Below are 10424 nucleotides of genomic sequence, written 5' to 3'. Positions count from 1 at the left end.
TCTTACTTTTATGCTGCATATTTTACTTTTAATAGGTACCTGATTTTATGTAAACCTGACACTTGTTCCGAAAAGCCATCGAATGTGGACGAACATAAGAATACATGGTGATGATGATGATGATTGTGAATTCCAGCCTGGCTTCCCACACCGTGCCTAGTTCTTGGAAACTTACTTACATTCATCCTATCCAAAAGACACCCAAATCCACTGAGACATCCAACTACCGCCCTATCTCTATTCTCCCAACCATAGCCAAGATAACCGAGCGTATTGTGTACGAGCAGCTGTACACGTACTTTACAACCCACCACTTATTCCCATCCTGCCAGCACGGGTTCAGGACATTGCACTCTACCGAAACGGCGCTGTTAACCATGACCGACCGCATATTCAAGGCGATGGACAGCCGACAGGTGGCGCTACTGTGCCTGTTAGACATGTCGAAATGCTTTGATGTGATCCCGCATGACCGTCTGCTCATCAAGCTACAGCAGTATAATGTGGACACACGCTGGTTCGACAGCTATCTGGCAGACCACTACCAACAGGTTGTCATTTGCTCGCCCGAGAGAGGTCGCACGCTCTCCCAGCCGTTGTTAAACCCCATTGGAACCTACCAGGGGTCCGCCTTGGGGCCCCTCTTGTATACCATCTATGCGGCAGACATGCCCCTGTACCTGGACGCAGACGTCGCGCACGACAGGTGCTTGGTGCAATATGCCGACGATGTACAGATGGCGGTGTTTGGAAGTCCCCGAGATAGTGGCGCGATGGTCCGCAACTTAGAGTTAGATCTGGCAGCTCTATCACTTTGGTTTCGGAAAAATGGACTTAAGGTGAATGCGAACAAAACCCAGCTCATTGTCATGGGCACTGGACCGAACCTCCGTGCGATGCCCGAGATACAGGTGGAGTTCATGGGCGCCACTATTACGGAATCGAGCACGGTCAAAAACCTAGGCGTGATTTTCGACCGGAGTATGACGTTCTCGGCGCATGTCAGCGATGTGGTGCGGCGCTGTACTGGCTTACTCAGTGGACTGAGCCACAGCAGACACGCCCTCCCCCAAAACACGCTCATCACTATTGTACAGTCGCTCGTGCTATCCGCCATACGATACTGTATTAGTGTGTACGGTGTATGCGGCATCACCCAGACAGCTCGACTGCAGAAGCTGCTGAACTTTGGCGCACGTGTCATCTCGGGACGTCGGAAATACGACCATATTAGTGACGTACTGAGGGACCTGAGGTGGATGTCAGCCGCCAACATGTACAAGTACCACTCGATGACCTTGTTGAAGCAGATGCTGTCCACCGGCCAACCAGAGCAACTGCACGGCAGTCTGGTGACACGCGGTGATGTTCACCTCCGTGACACCAGGCAGGCCGGCCAGCTCCACAGGCCCGCGATACGCTCTGAGTCTGGCCGCCGGCGGTTTCTGTTCGCCGCCGTCGCGGAGTATAATACCCTGCCGCAATGTCTCCGAGATATGGGACCGCGGCAGTTTAGAGCAAACCTCCGAGATCACCTGATAACAAACCAGTATAGCAGCGGTTAGCTGGCTGTCGGACGCAGACTGAATGGAATGTTATGTGCGTGCGTGTGTTTTTATCATCTCTCTCGTCATTATGACATGTCAATCATAATAGCCATGAGTCCATGGAACGATTGCGCAATGTGAATACAATACAATACAATACAATACAATGTGTTTCCTATTCGCACTCTTTGTGTTCGATCAGTAAGATAAGATTTTAACCACTTCAAAATGGCTCCAGAAATGCCACACTGCGCTCTGCACTTGTATAAAAGACCCTCATGCCAGATTCTGTCAAAATATTTTGAAATGTCAAGGTACACGGCAGTAAAATCTTCGTTGTTGTCCAGTGATAAAAATAATTTGTGTGAGAGATAAACCAACTGCATTTGGGTACTATGGCCCGGCCGGTAGCCACTTTGCTTATCGGAAAGGATGTCATTTTCCGATAGATGTTTATAAATCTCCTTAAAAACTAGTTTTTAAAGAGTTTTGGAAGTGCATGATAAAAGACTAATTGGGCGATAGTTAGTGGGTTCTGAGTTTGAACCTTTATTTTTGACAATGGCAGAAACGTTGGCCTATTTCCAGATTGTAGGGAAGTACCCTGAGCTGAGGGATTTATTAAAAAGTTTTGTCAGAGGTTCATAAATAAGTACAGCACAGAGCTTTAAAAGTTTAGTTGGAATTTTATCAGGCCCTGTAGATTTGTTTGCATCTAAGGAATTTAAAGCTCTTAAAACATCTGGAGCTGACACCTGAATATGATTGAGGATTGGGATACCAGTGATGTTGGGTGAGATTTGTGGGATAGTTAAGTTTGACGTGTTAAGATGAGTTTGTTGTGAAAAATAAGAATTAAAGGTAGACTGCCACCTTTTTTCCACAAAACGGTTTTCACTAGAGCTGAGCCACCTATGTCCCAGACTGAAGTCGGTTTTCCGAAATTCGAACCCGTTTGCGAGAAATCGGAGACCAAAGTTCAGTTCGATGCCATTTTTTTAGTCCAAGAAAACCGACATCTCTACTGTTTATCGATAACTTTGAAACACGAATTTTCTTATCTTTTGGTAAATATATGTCAAAACTTTGATTGTTTCGAGATCAGAGAAGAATTTTGGAGTGTCAAAATAAAAGTTAAACCTATATATTCAGTAGTTCATTTTTTCCAAAAAGTGTGGGAAATGGGGTTTAACATGGGCGGCAGACCCATTCCAAATGAGCCATGATTTTTAAATGTTTTACGAACTTAAAAATAAAATAAATTAAACATGGCCAATTTCTTATGAAATCATATAGTAGTAAATCATAAAATACCTTATTTTTTCAAATAAAATGTAATAATCTTATGACCTTGAAGTCTAGTGATGTGTAAACATTAGCCGCGTTTACATAGGGCTAGTTGCCAGATAGTGGAATTCCACTAACGAGACATTTTTTCCACTAACGAGACATTTCAGGCACCTTCAGATAATTCTGACGACCTATCCGGCCAGAAGGACCAAACCGATTGACAAAAATAAATACATCGTGGCGGATGAATACTTCAGGCCTAGACATAGTATAGATGTCGCAACTCGCGGCCTTCCCGGCAGTAAGGGCGAGGTATAGATGACGCTACTGCATCAAGTCACTGGAACGTGGGAGTCGTGGAATGGAACGGAAGATACGGAACGGGGGCTTCTTAACGGAAGCTTATTCGTTTTATTTTCATTTAAGCAATGATTTCGTGCGCTAGGGAAAGAACATTGTCTTCTTTTTCCTTACGTCTGCACCCCCCCCCCCCCCGTCCCTTCCATCCTTTGGATCAGCCAGTGTGCAGCAAGAGGGTTCATCGGAGAAAAACAACAAAGAGCAATCCTCCCTGAGCCTGTCAGGTCAGAAATAACCTGAGCATAGGCGGCGGAACGGGGAGGGCACCGGGGCACCGTGCCCCCTTTGATTTTGGCATTTTAACATTAGCCCTACGGGCGCTGCATGGAAAGAATGGGACCAAAAGTCGGCGGTGCCCCCCCCCCCTTAATTGAAGGTGCTCCGCGGCTACTGAACCTGAGGACCGTTCGTTATGCCCTACTGCCCACGCTTCTTAAAATTTCAGTAGTAGTCAGTTATCTGGCCAATGTTTCCGTATAGGGGTTGGCAAACACAACTGAGCCTCGTGAGTGGGATGAGTACTGGACACAGAAGTGGACAATCTGTTGGCAAGGAGCCCGCAAGGATAATATCTCGAAACTCAGGACTACGCATACAAACAGGTTAAAAGCATCTAAATCTATACTATAATCGAAAGCCGCATTGTTGTGAACTACCGGCACGTGCGTCCAATCACCATCAAGAACGGAAGTCCGACCTACAGCAAGCACGACAGTCCGATCATAGATGTATTGAAAAATAACTAGCAACTTTAAACATCGCCTTCCTCAGCCACGCTCTACACCGCATCACATAAGAAAACCGCCAATATCGATTACAAAACACACATAAAGGAATTTCGTAGGTATAGATCAGAGGAATACTTCACCTCCTTTATCTGGCGCGTCAATAGGTATAAAGTAATCTTTGGCGTCTACGCACTAGCAACATCTATAATGCAAACAGCAGTTCAGAAACCATCCACTAAAATTGTAACAAGGCAAGGGTTGGTCAAAATAAATTATAGTCACCGTGATAAATAGCAAACGAAATACAGAACAAGCACAACAAAGCATTCCACACTCGTTTAGACTGTACCTACAATATGCCTACATAAGACATTGCAGCAGTGTACAAGGGAAACATTTGTGACATAAGTGCATGTATGGCCTAAACTTTTGAATTCATTTTAGAAGAGATAAAACGCAAAACCATATATTTTTTATCGCAAACTAAAATACCATAAAAAATACCATATATTTTTAACGCAAAACCATATATTTTTATCTCTTCTAAAATGAATTCAAAAGTTTAGGCCATACATGCACTTATGTCACATCTGTCATTTGATAATCCTCAAGGGAAACATTCTTTAAAGATGCTAACGTGAGGAGTTTTAAAAGTTTGGTGAACATAGTTACGAGTCACTGCACAAGAAATGTCGCGGTCGCCAGCCGGCCCAGGCGAAATAGTCGACGGAGACGGCGTCAAACAAACCCGAGAGGGGGTAGTTTCATCCGCATCAGCGGAGGCGCTCTCTCTACCAAGGTCGTCAGTTACCAGCCGCAGCACCCTGCTGGCGATTTGATAGCGGCTCTCATTCTCAGCTGGCTGAGCGCCATGTGCCGGGTCATCCGGCTCCATGATTTCCCCTTTCATTAGCAGCTGCTGTTGTAGTTATTGTTGTTGCGTTCCTTTCAGCCGCTGCCGCAGCATAGCCGTACGGTTCTGGATGGTTCTCACGGCGGCAGCCAGGGTCACCAAATCCGTCTCCCCGTAGCCACACCAGACTCGGGAAAATGTACCGAGATGTACCGAGCCAATGTTGCAGCACTCGCGGCATTCATCGGTAGGACTCCGCCCAACCCAATGTCGGCACTGGCAGGAGCCCGACCAGTGGTCCAAACGAAACTGATGAAAATCGACAGCTGATGAGCGGTCCTCCACTGACGCCGGACGGGTGGCGACGGCGCGGCCGGTCCTGGAGCTGGAACAGCAGAATGGACCGGCCGGGACACGCGGCTCATCAGTCCATTCGTGCTGCTACTCCCCGTAGACCCCAGCTCCTTCGCTGCAGGTTCTCGCGTCTGCCGACCCGTCCGTCCACACCCACGCGTCTCGATAGGGGAGGGGAGGGCAGATATCGTTACGTCGCTTGAAGCAGTTCAGCTGCCGAGGCTCTTTGTCGCAACACCGCCAGCGCCGCGCATCGCAGCAGCACATACCGTGGAGTGCCAGCCTCTTCGCGGCAGACGCGGCATCGGGCAGCAGGGCACTCCACGTCGTTGCATTGTCGGCATCCGGCCTCGGGAGGCGGCCGATGCAGAGCAGGTACTGGCGGATGTCGATAACGACTGCACGGTCGGCCTCCCGCGCGCGCGCCTGCCGTGGCGCGCCTGTCGCGCGCGCGCGCCTGCCTTGCAGAAAGTGCCCACGTCGATCGGCGCTACCGTTGGGATAGACGGCGGTCGACCCATATCGACCGGTACCATCCGTCCGGCCAGCTCCTCCAACACCGCTCTTAGGGCGAATAGCTCGCCGCGCGTGCTAAAGCAGAGGGCGCCTGCCGCGACACGCACCTCTCGGATGTCGCGGTTCAGGGGGGGGGGGGGGGGTGGCCCCTCCTCCTCCATCTAGCACACCATCGGTGGCGGAGCTGTCTGACCAGATCAAGCTCGCCTCAGACGGGAGCTCCGCCAGACGACTTTCCGCCGCCTTGGCTCGCCAGCCGTCGCGCCCAAACTCGCTTCAGGCCGTGAGTCTATAGCCGGCGCGGTGGCGTGGCTTCGTCATGGTAGCCTTGGGCGGGTTGTCCTCAGAGAACGCATTCGCATTGGCGAAGAGGCGAGCAGCGCCACGAGTCCTGAAAAGACCAAACAATATCAATAGACAATCAAAATTGTAAAAATTGGCATTAACTGCGCAACTGATGTTTGCTTGTTTGTTTATTAGGGTTTACGGGCGCTGCGGTGGTCATTTTGCACCCATGAAGCTGTTCTGGTGAACCTGCCCAACTGAGCAGTGATCATGCCATAACTTATGTTTGGCGTAGTGGCAGGGTTCCACCTAAAATTTCGGCGCACGTCAGGTGTAACGTCACATGCGACAAATTCAGCGCATGTCAGTTGGGCAAACTAAGGCTGATGGAATAATATAAAACGAGGGCACCAAAAATTGATCCTAAATGACCATACTTGGACATTAATGCAGACCCTCTCTGTATCACCAATTGTCAGAAAACAAGCAGGTGTTTCAAGGAGCGTTAGAGAGTCATGAAGCCAGGATAAAACACAGTGCTATTTTCTCAAAACAGTTTTTACATGATAGAGTTAGGCAACTCTCTCTCTCTCTCTCTCTCTCTCTCTCTCTCTCTCTCTCTCTCTCTCTCTCTCTCTCTCTCTCTCTCTCTCTCTCTCTCTCTCTCTCTCTCTCTCTCTCTCTCTCTCTCTCTCTCTCTCTCTCTCTCTCTCTCCGTTTACCATTCGCAAGGCCAAAAAGCCCAATTGGTTTTGAAAGACATTGGATTACAAGCTGAGATTTTTTTTACTTTATCATAAAATGTTAAACCTGCGTGTAGATGAAGCCTGAACGGTGGTTTGTAGGCTGATAGGTTGGAGGTTGAAGGTTAGTAAGGAAGGTAAGGTCAGGATAATTTCTGCTTTTTATTTTCATTGGACTTCAGTCTTAATCAACACACACATCAAAAATATCATCTATTTGAGCATCTTCAAGCCTCAATATACAGCAAGTTGTAGGTACCACAACAAATTAAAAATTGATGTCATGCCAACATATGGTCATGATTTTTAACACCAGAATTGAATTAAATGCCTATTGATGCTTTACCTAATATTTTGAAGCCTGAAATCTGATTAACCAAACATTTTTTTTTTCTTGTGTTGGCAGTCTAAACTTTGGCTGGCTTGAGCGCGATGCTATTGCTCTAGCAGAATCTCAAACGGATGTCTACCAAGTGCCACTCCCAAGAAAGTTTTTCAAGATTCTAAAACCACAAACTTAGTTGATGCCTGATCGTGTGATGGTAAATCAAATACCTAATAGCACTCCATCTGAGGCCAGTTTTACAAACAGAAAATAGCCACCTGCCGGATTATTTTGCCTAAAGGCTAATTCACATATGGAGTGTAAATGGTGAAGCCCTCCCTGCTTACCTACATGCCTATCACGTTTACCCTCTGTATGTTGTACCTACGTGGAATGGATATATGAGGAGAAAAATTCCAGGCAGCTATTTTTGTTGGTAAATCGGGTAAAGTAATACTGGCCTCTGAACGAAAATTTGGACTGAGAGAGATGTCGTTTCTTTGGTGGTTTGGATAGGAGTTGATGATTTTAATTGAAAGATTAAAAGGAAAGGGTTTCAAGACAATCGGCATGACAAACCAACACCTTACCTGCAGTTCAAGTTTGTCGATTTCTTCATCAAAATCTAGTCTTCGTCTAGTCCACAAATCAAGATAAAATTACTGGATAGGTACAACTTCTTCTTCTTCTCCTTCTGCACCTCACCTGCCACCCCCTACACTTCTACCTTATTCTGATAAATATCTTTACATACTTTTCACAAGAATGCCACTCAACGGGTTACGGGGTAAATCTAAAAGAGTGCAGGGCTTCAGTTTTGAGCTATAGAGTTCTCATTGATTTTGAGACACCCAATATGTCTTTGGCACGCCGTATTTGTCTCTCACCGCCTGCGAATTCGGCGATATGATTGGTCGAAGGCCGAGGCTATGGGTCCAAGAAAAGGCCAAGATTCCTGCCAAGATTCTTACAGATAGCCAAGGCCGATGACTGACGTGACTGACGGCATGTTACTGCCCTTGGCATATTGCCAATGCACTGCTCCGTCATATCCGCAGTAATGTCAACAGTCATATCGGAAGTAATATGGTAGCTATACGCAAAAACCATTTGGTGTATGGCTACCATACTTTTCCGATAACGAGACATTCTAGATCAATCTCTCTACTGTTGGCGACATCTGCTGAGAAATCCCAAGACCGAACGCAAGCACATAAAAGTAATGCACTCTATGGATGCGTTCGAAATCTGGGAAGTGACGGATTTCATTTCTCAATGCGTGTCCCAGCCTTCCCCATGCTGTTCGTTCCGCCTGCCGCCATCTATTGCCATGTTTCGCATTCGCACTTCATGAATTGACCACCCCGCCAAGTAGGTTGGTATCAAGTTGGTATAGGTGTCGCATTGCTCTGGTCGATCAGGCTGAGCCAGCTGTCTGGAGAGTGGAGCCGATCAAAAAAAAAAAAAAAACGCAGAAATTCAAAAGACCGACTCCAAAGCAATGGCAGCATGCATATCAATAGAACGTAATTCTGTCATGATTGCGTCAGAAGCAAACATAATGGCAAGAGTTTCTTGTGTGTCGGTAGGCGCGTGTGGAGCCGCTGGACCGACCGGGGACGTACAGAAGGGGGGACGGACGGGGTGCGCCTCCCTGTAGGGGCTTTCAGGGCCCATGCTGGCAGAAGTCCCACGTTGGCCAAAATCACGTCGGAGACGAACGGAATTCATGGGAATCCCCAAAAAATTACGTCAGGACAATCAAGGCTCTCCGACTCGCCTGCCACCTAGGGTCCTTCAATTTACTACATGGGGCCTCCTGTGAATAACCGCTAGTGTCTGTGTCTGACCACTAGGGCCCCTCTGACTCCTCGGGTAGAGGGCCCTCTGTAGGTAGGAGGCTCTCTCTACGGGATTCCTCCGCTCCCCCCCCCCCTCGGCCAAATTCTAGGTTATACGTGCCTGCGCTAAGCCGGAGTCGGAGAGAGGAGTTGACGACCGAATGACGAGTACTCGTCCTGAAAGTAAACATTTGGAATACAAACAATCCAAAGCTGTTCAGTATTTATTAGTCTCATGGGCCCTCATGGGCTGGCGTCTCCGGAGGTACAGGACGATTTTCCCGAGCCCGGAAGACGTCCGCGACGACGGAGAGGTGGCGGCCCTGGCGGCCGCCGTGAGGGACCTCCAGAGCCGCACGGCTACACCACGGTAACGCGGCTGGATGGAACCACAACAACAACAACAACAACAACAACAACAGGTGCGCGGCGCTGAGCTGACGCCGCTGCTCCACTCTGGTCATGTCGAGGTCAGTGGCCAGCAGCTGGTGGTGCGCCGGGTCAGGTCAGGGGACGCGGGCGTATGCCGAGATCGCCGAGCTCGGAGGTGGGCAGCGCGGCGCGGAACACGCGACTGGAGGTGACAGTGACACGCCGCGCTGTCATCGAGCCCGGTCAGCTGCTGGTGACCACCAGACAGCCCGCTCAGCTGACCTGTCACGTGACGCCGCCCCTGGCAGCCAGCGACATCGTCTGGTTCAAGGACGGCCGCCGTCTGCCCGCCGCCGCCAGCCGGCCGGCTCTGCAGCTGACCGGCGGCAACCGCTCCGTGGCCGGCATGTACCAGTGTCACGTGACCGATGACCTCGCCACCACCCAGGTCAGGATCGGAGCGTTGCCGGCTCGGCTGCTGTTGTCGCTGGTTCAGCAGACGGTGCAGCCGGTGGTGGACACTGCGATCACATTCACCTGTGCGGCCACCTCGTCACCGCCGCCGGCTGTCACCTGGACGAGGGACGGTGTCAGCGCCGACCAGCTGGGCGGCAGGTTCCACGTCCAGGACAGCACCTCTGGAGTTAAGGACGTCACTAGTCAGCTGACGATTCAGCAGGTGTCCCGTTTCAGCAGGTGTCACAGCTAACCCCTCCGACGGATCACCCTCCCGGTTCTGAGCTCCGGGGTCACTGCCTCCCATTGACAGACTTTTCTGGCGGCGGCAGCGGAGATATCATTGCTCCGTCTGCGGCGTGGATGGCCAGCCGGGTGGTAGACTCTGTGGTGCCGGCCGCGCTGTGGGCGCTCACCAACAGCTGGTAGACTGTGACCGGCAGCAGACTGCACAATTCGGCCACGTCCAGGTCGGCCGGGAACGGGCCCTCGCGCCGCCGGCCAGCCACAGGCAGCTGAGACCGATGGAGGAGGGTGACACAACCCGGCAGGTCAGCTGACGCGGCGCCACCTCCGGCACTCCCTCCTCTGTGGTGGCGGTGACGGGCGAGCTGGCAGGATCCTGGCCGGCTCGGTTACAGGCGCTCATCGGGACTGAGTATGCCGTGTTGGGCTGCAGGTGTTTGAGGAGCAGCACCAGCTCCGGTCGGCGGACAGACCTGGTCAGGGTGATCTGGTCGGCCAGCCGGACGTA

General features: G+C 50.1%; 1 long non-coding RNA gene across 1 annotated transcript; it reads right to left on the bottom strand.

Moving 5' to 3' along the window:
* Positions 1–4852: 4852 nt before the first annotated feature.
* LOC122374340 lies at positions 4853–7745 on the bottom strand. The gene is made up of 2 exons (XR_006255200.1): positions 7592–7745; positions 4853–6039 (listed from the first exon to the last, which is right to left on the bottom strand). It is a non-coding gene; the product is annotated as an uncharacterized LOC122374340 (long non-coding RNA).
* Between the last annotated feature and the right edge of the window lie 2679 nt (positions 7746–10424).

The sequence above is a fragment of the Amphibalanus amphitrite genome, unplaced genomic scaffold (genome assembly GCF_019059575.1).
Source record: "Amphibalanus amphitrite isolate SeventyFive unplaced genomic scaffold, NRLGWU_Aamphi_draft 001642F_arrow, whole genome shotgun sequence".
Classification (NCBI taxonomy): domain Eukaryota; kingdom Metazoa; phylum Arthropoda; class Thecostraca; order Balanomorpha; family Balanidae; genus Amphibalanus; species Amphibalanus amphitrite.
Note: the sequence above shows the minus strand (reverse complement) of the source record. Positions and strands in the feature narration are given on the sequence as shown.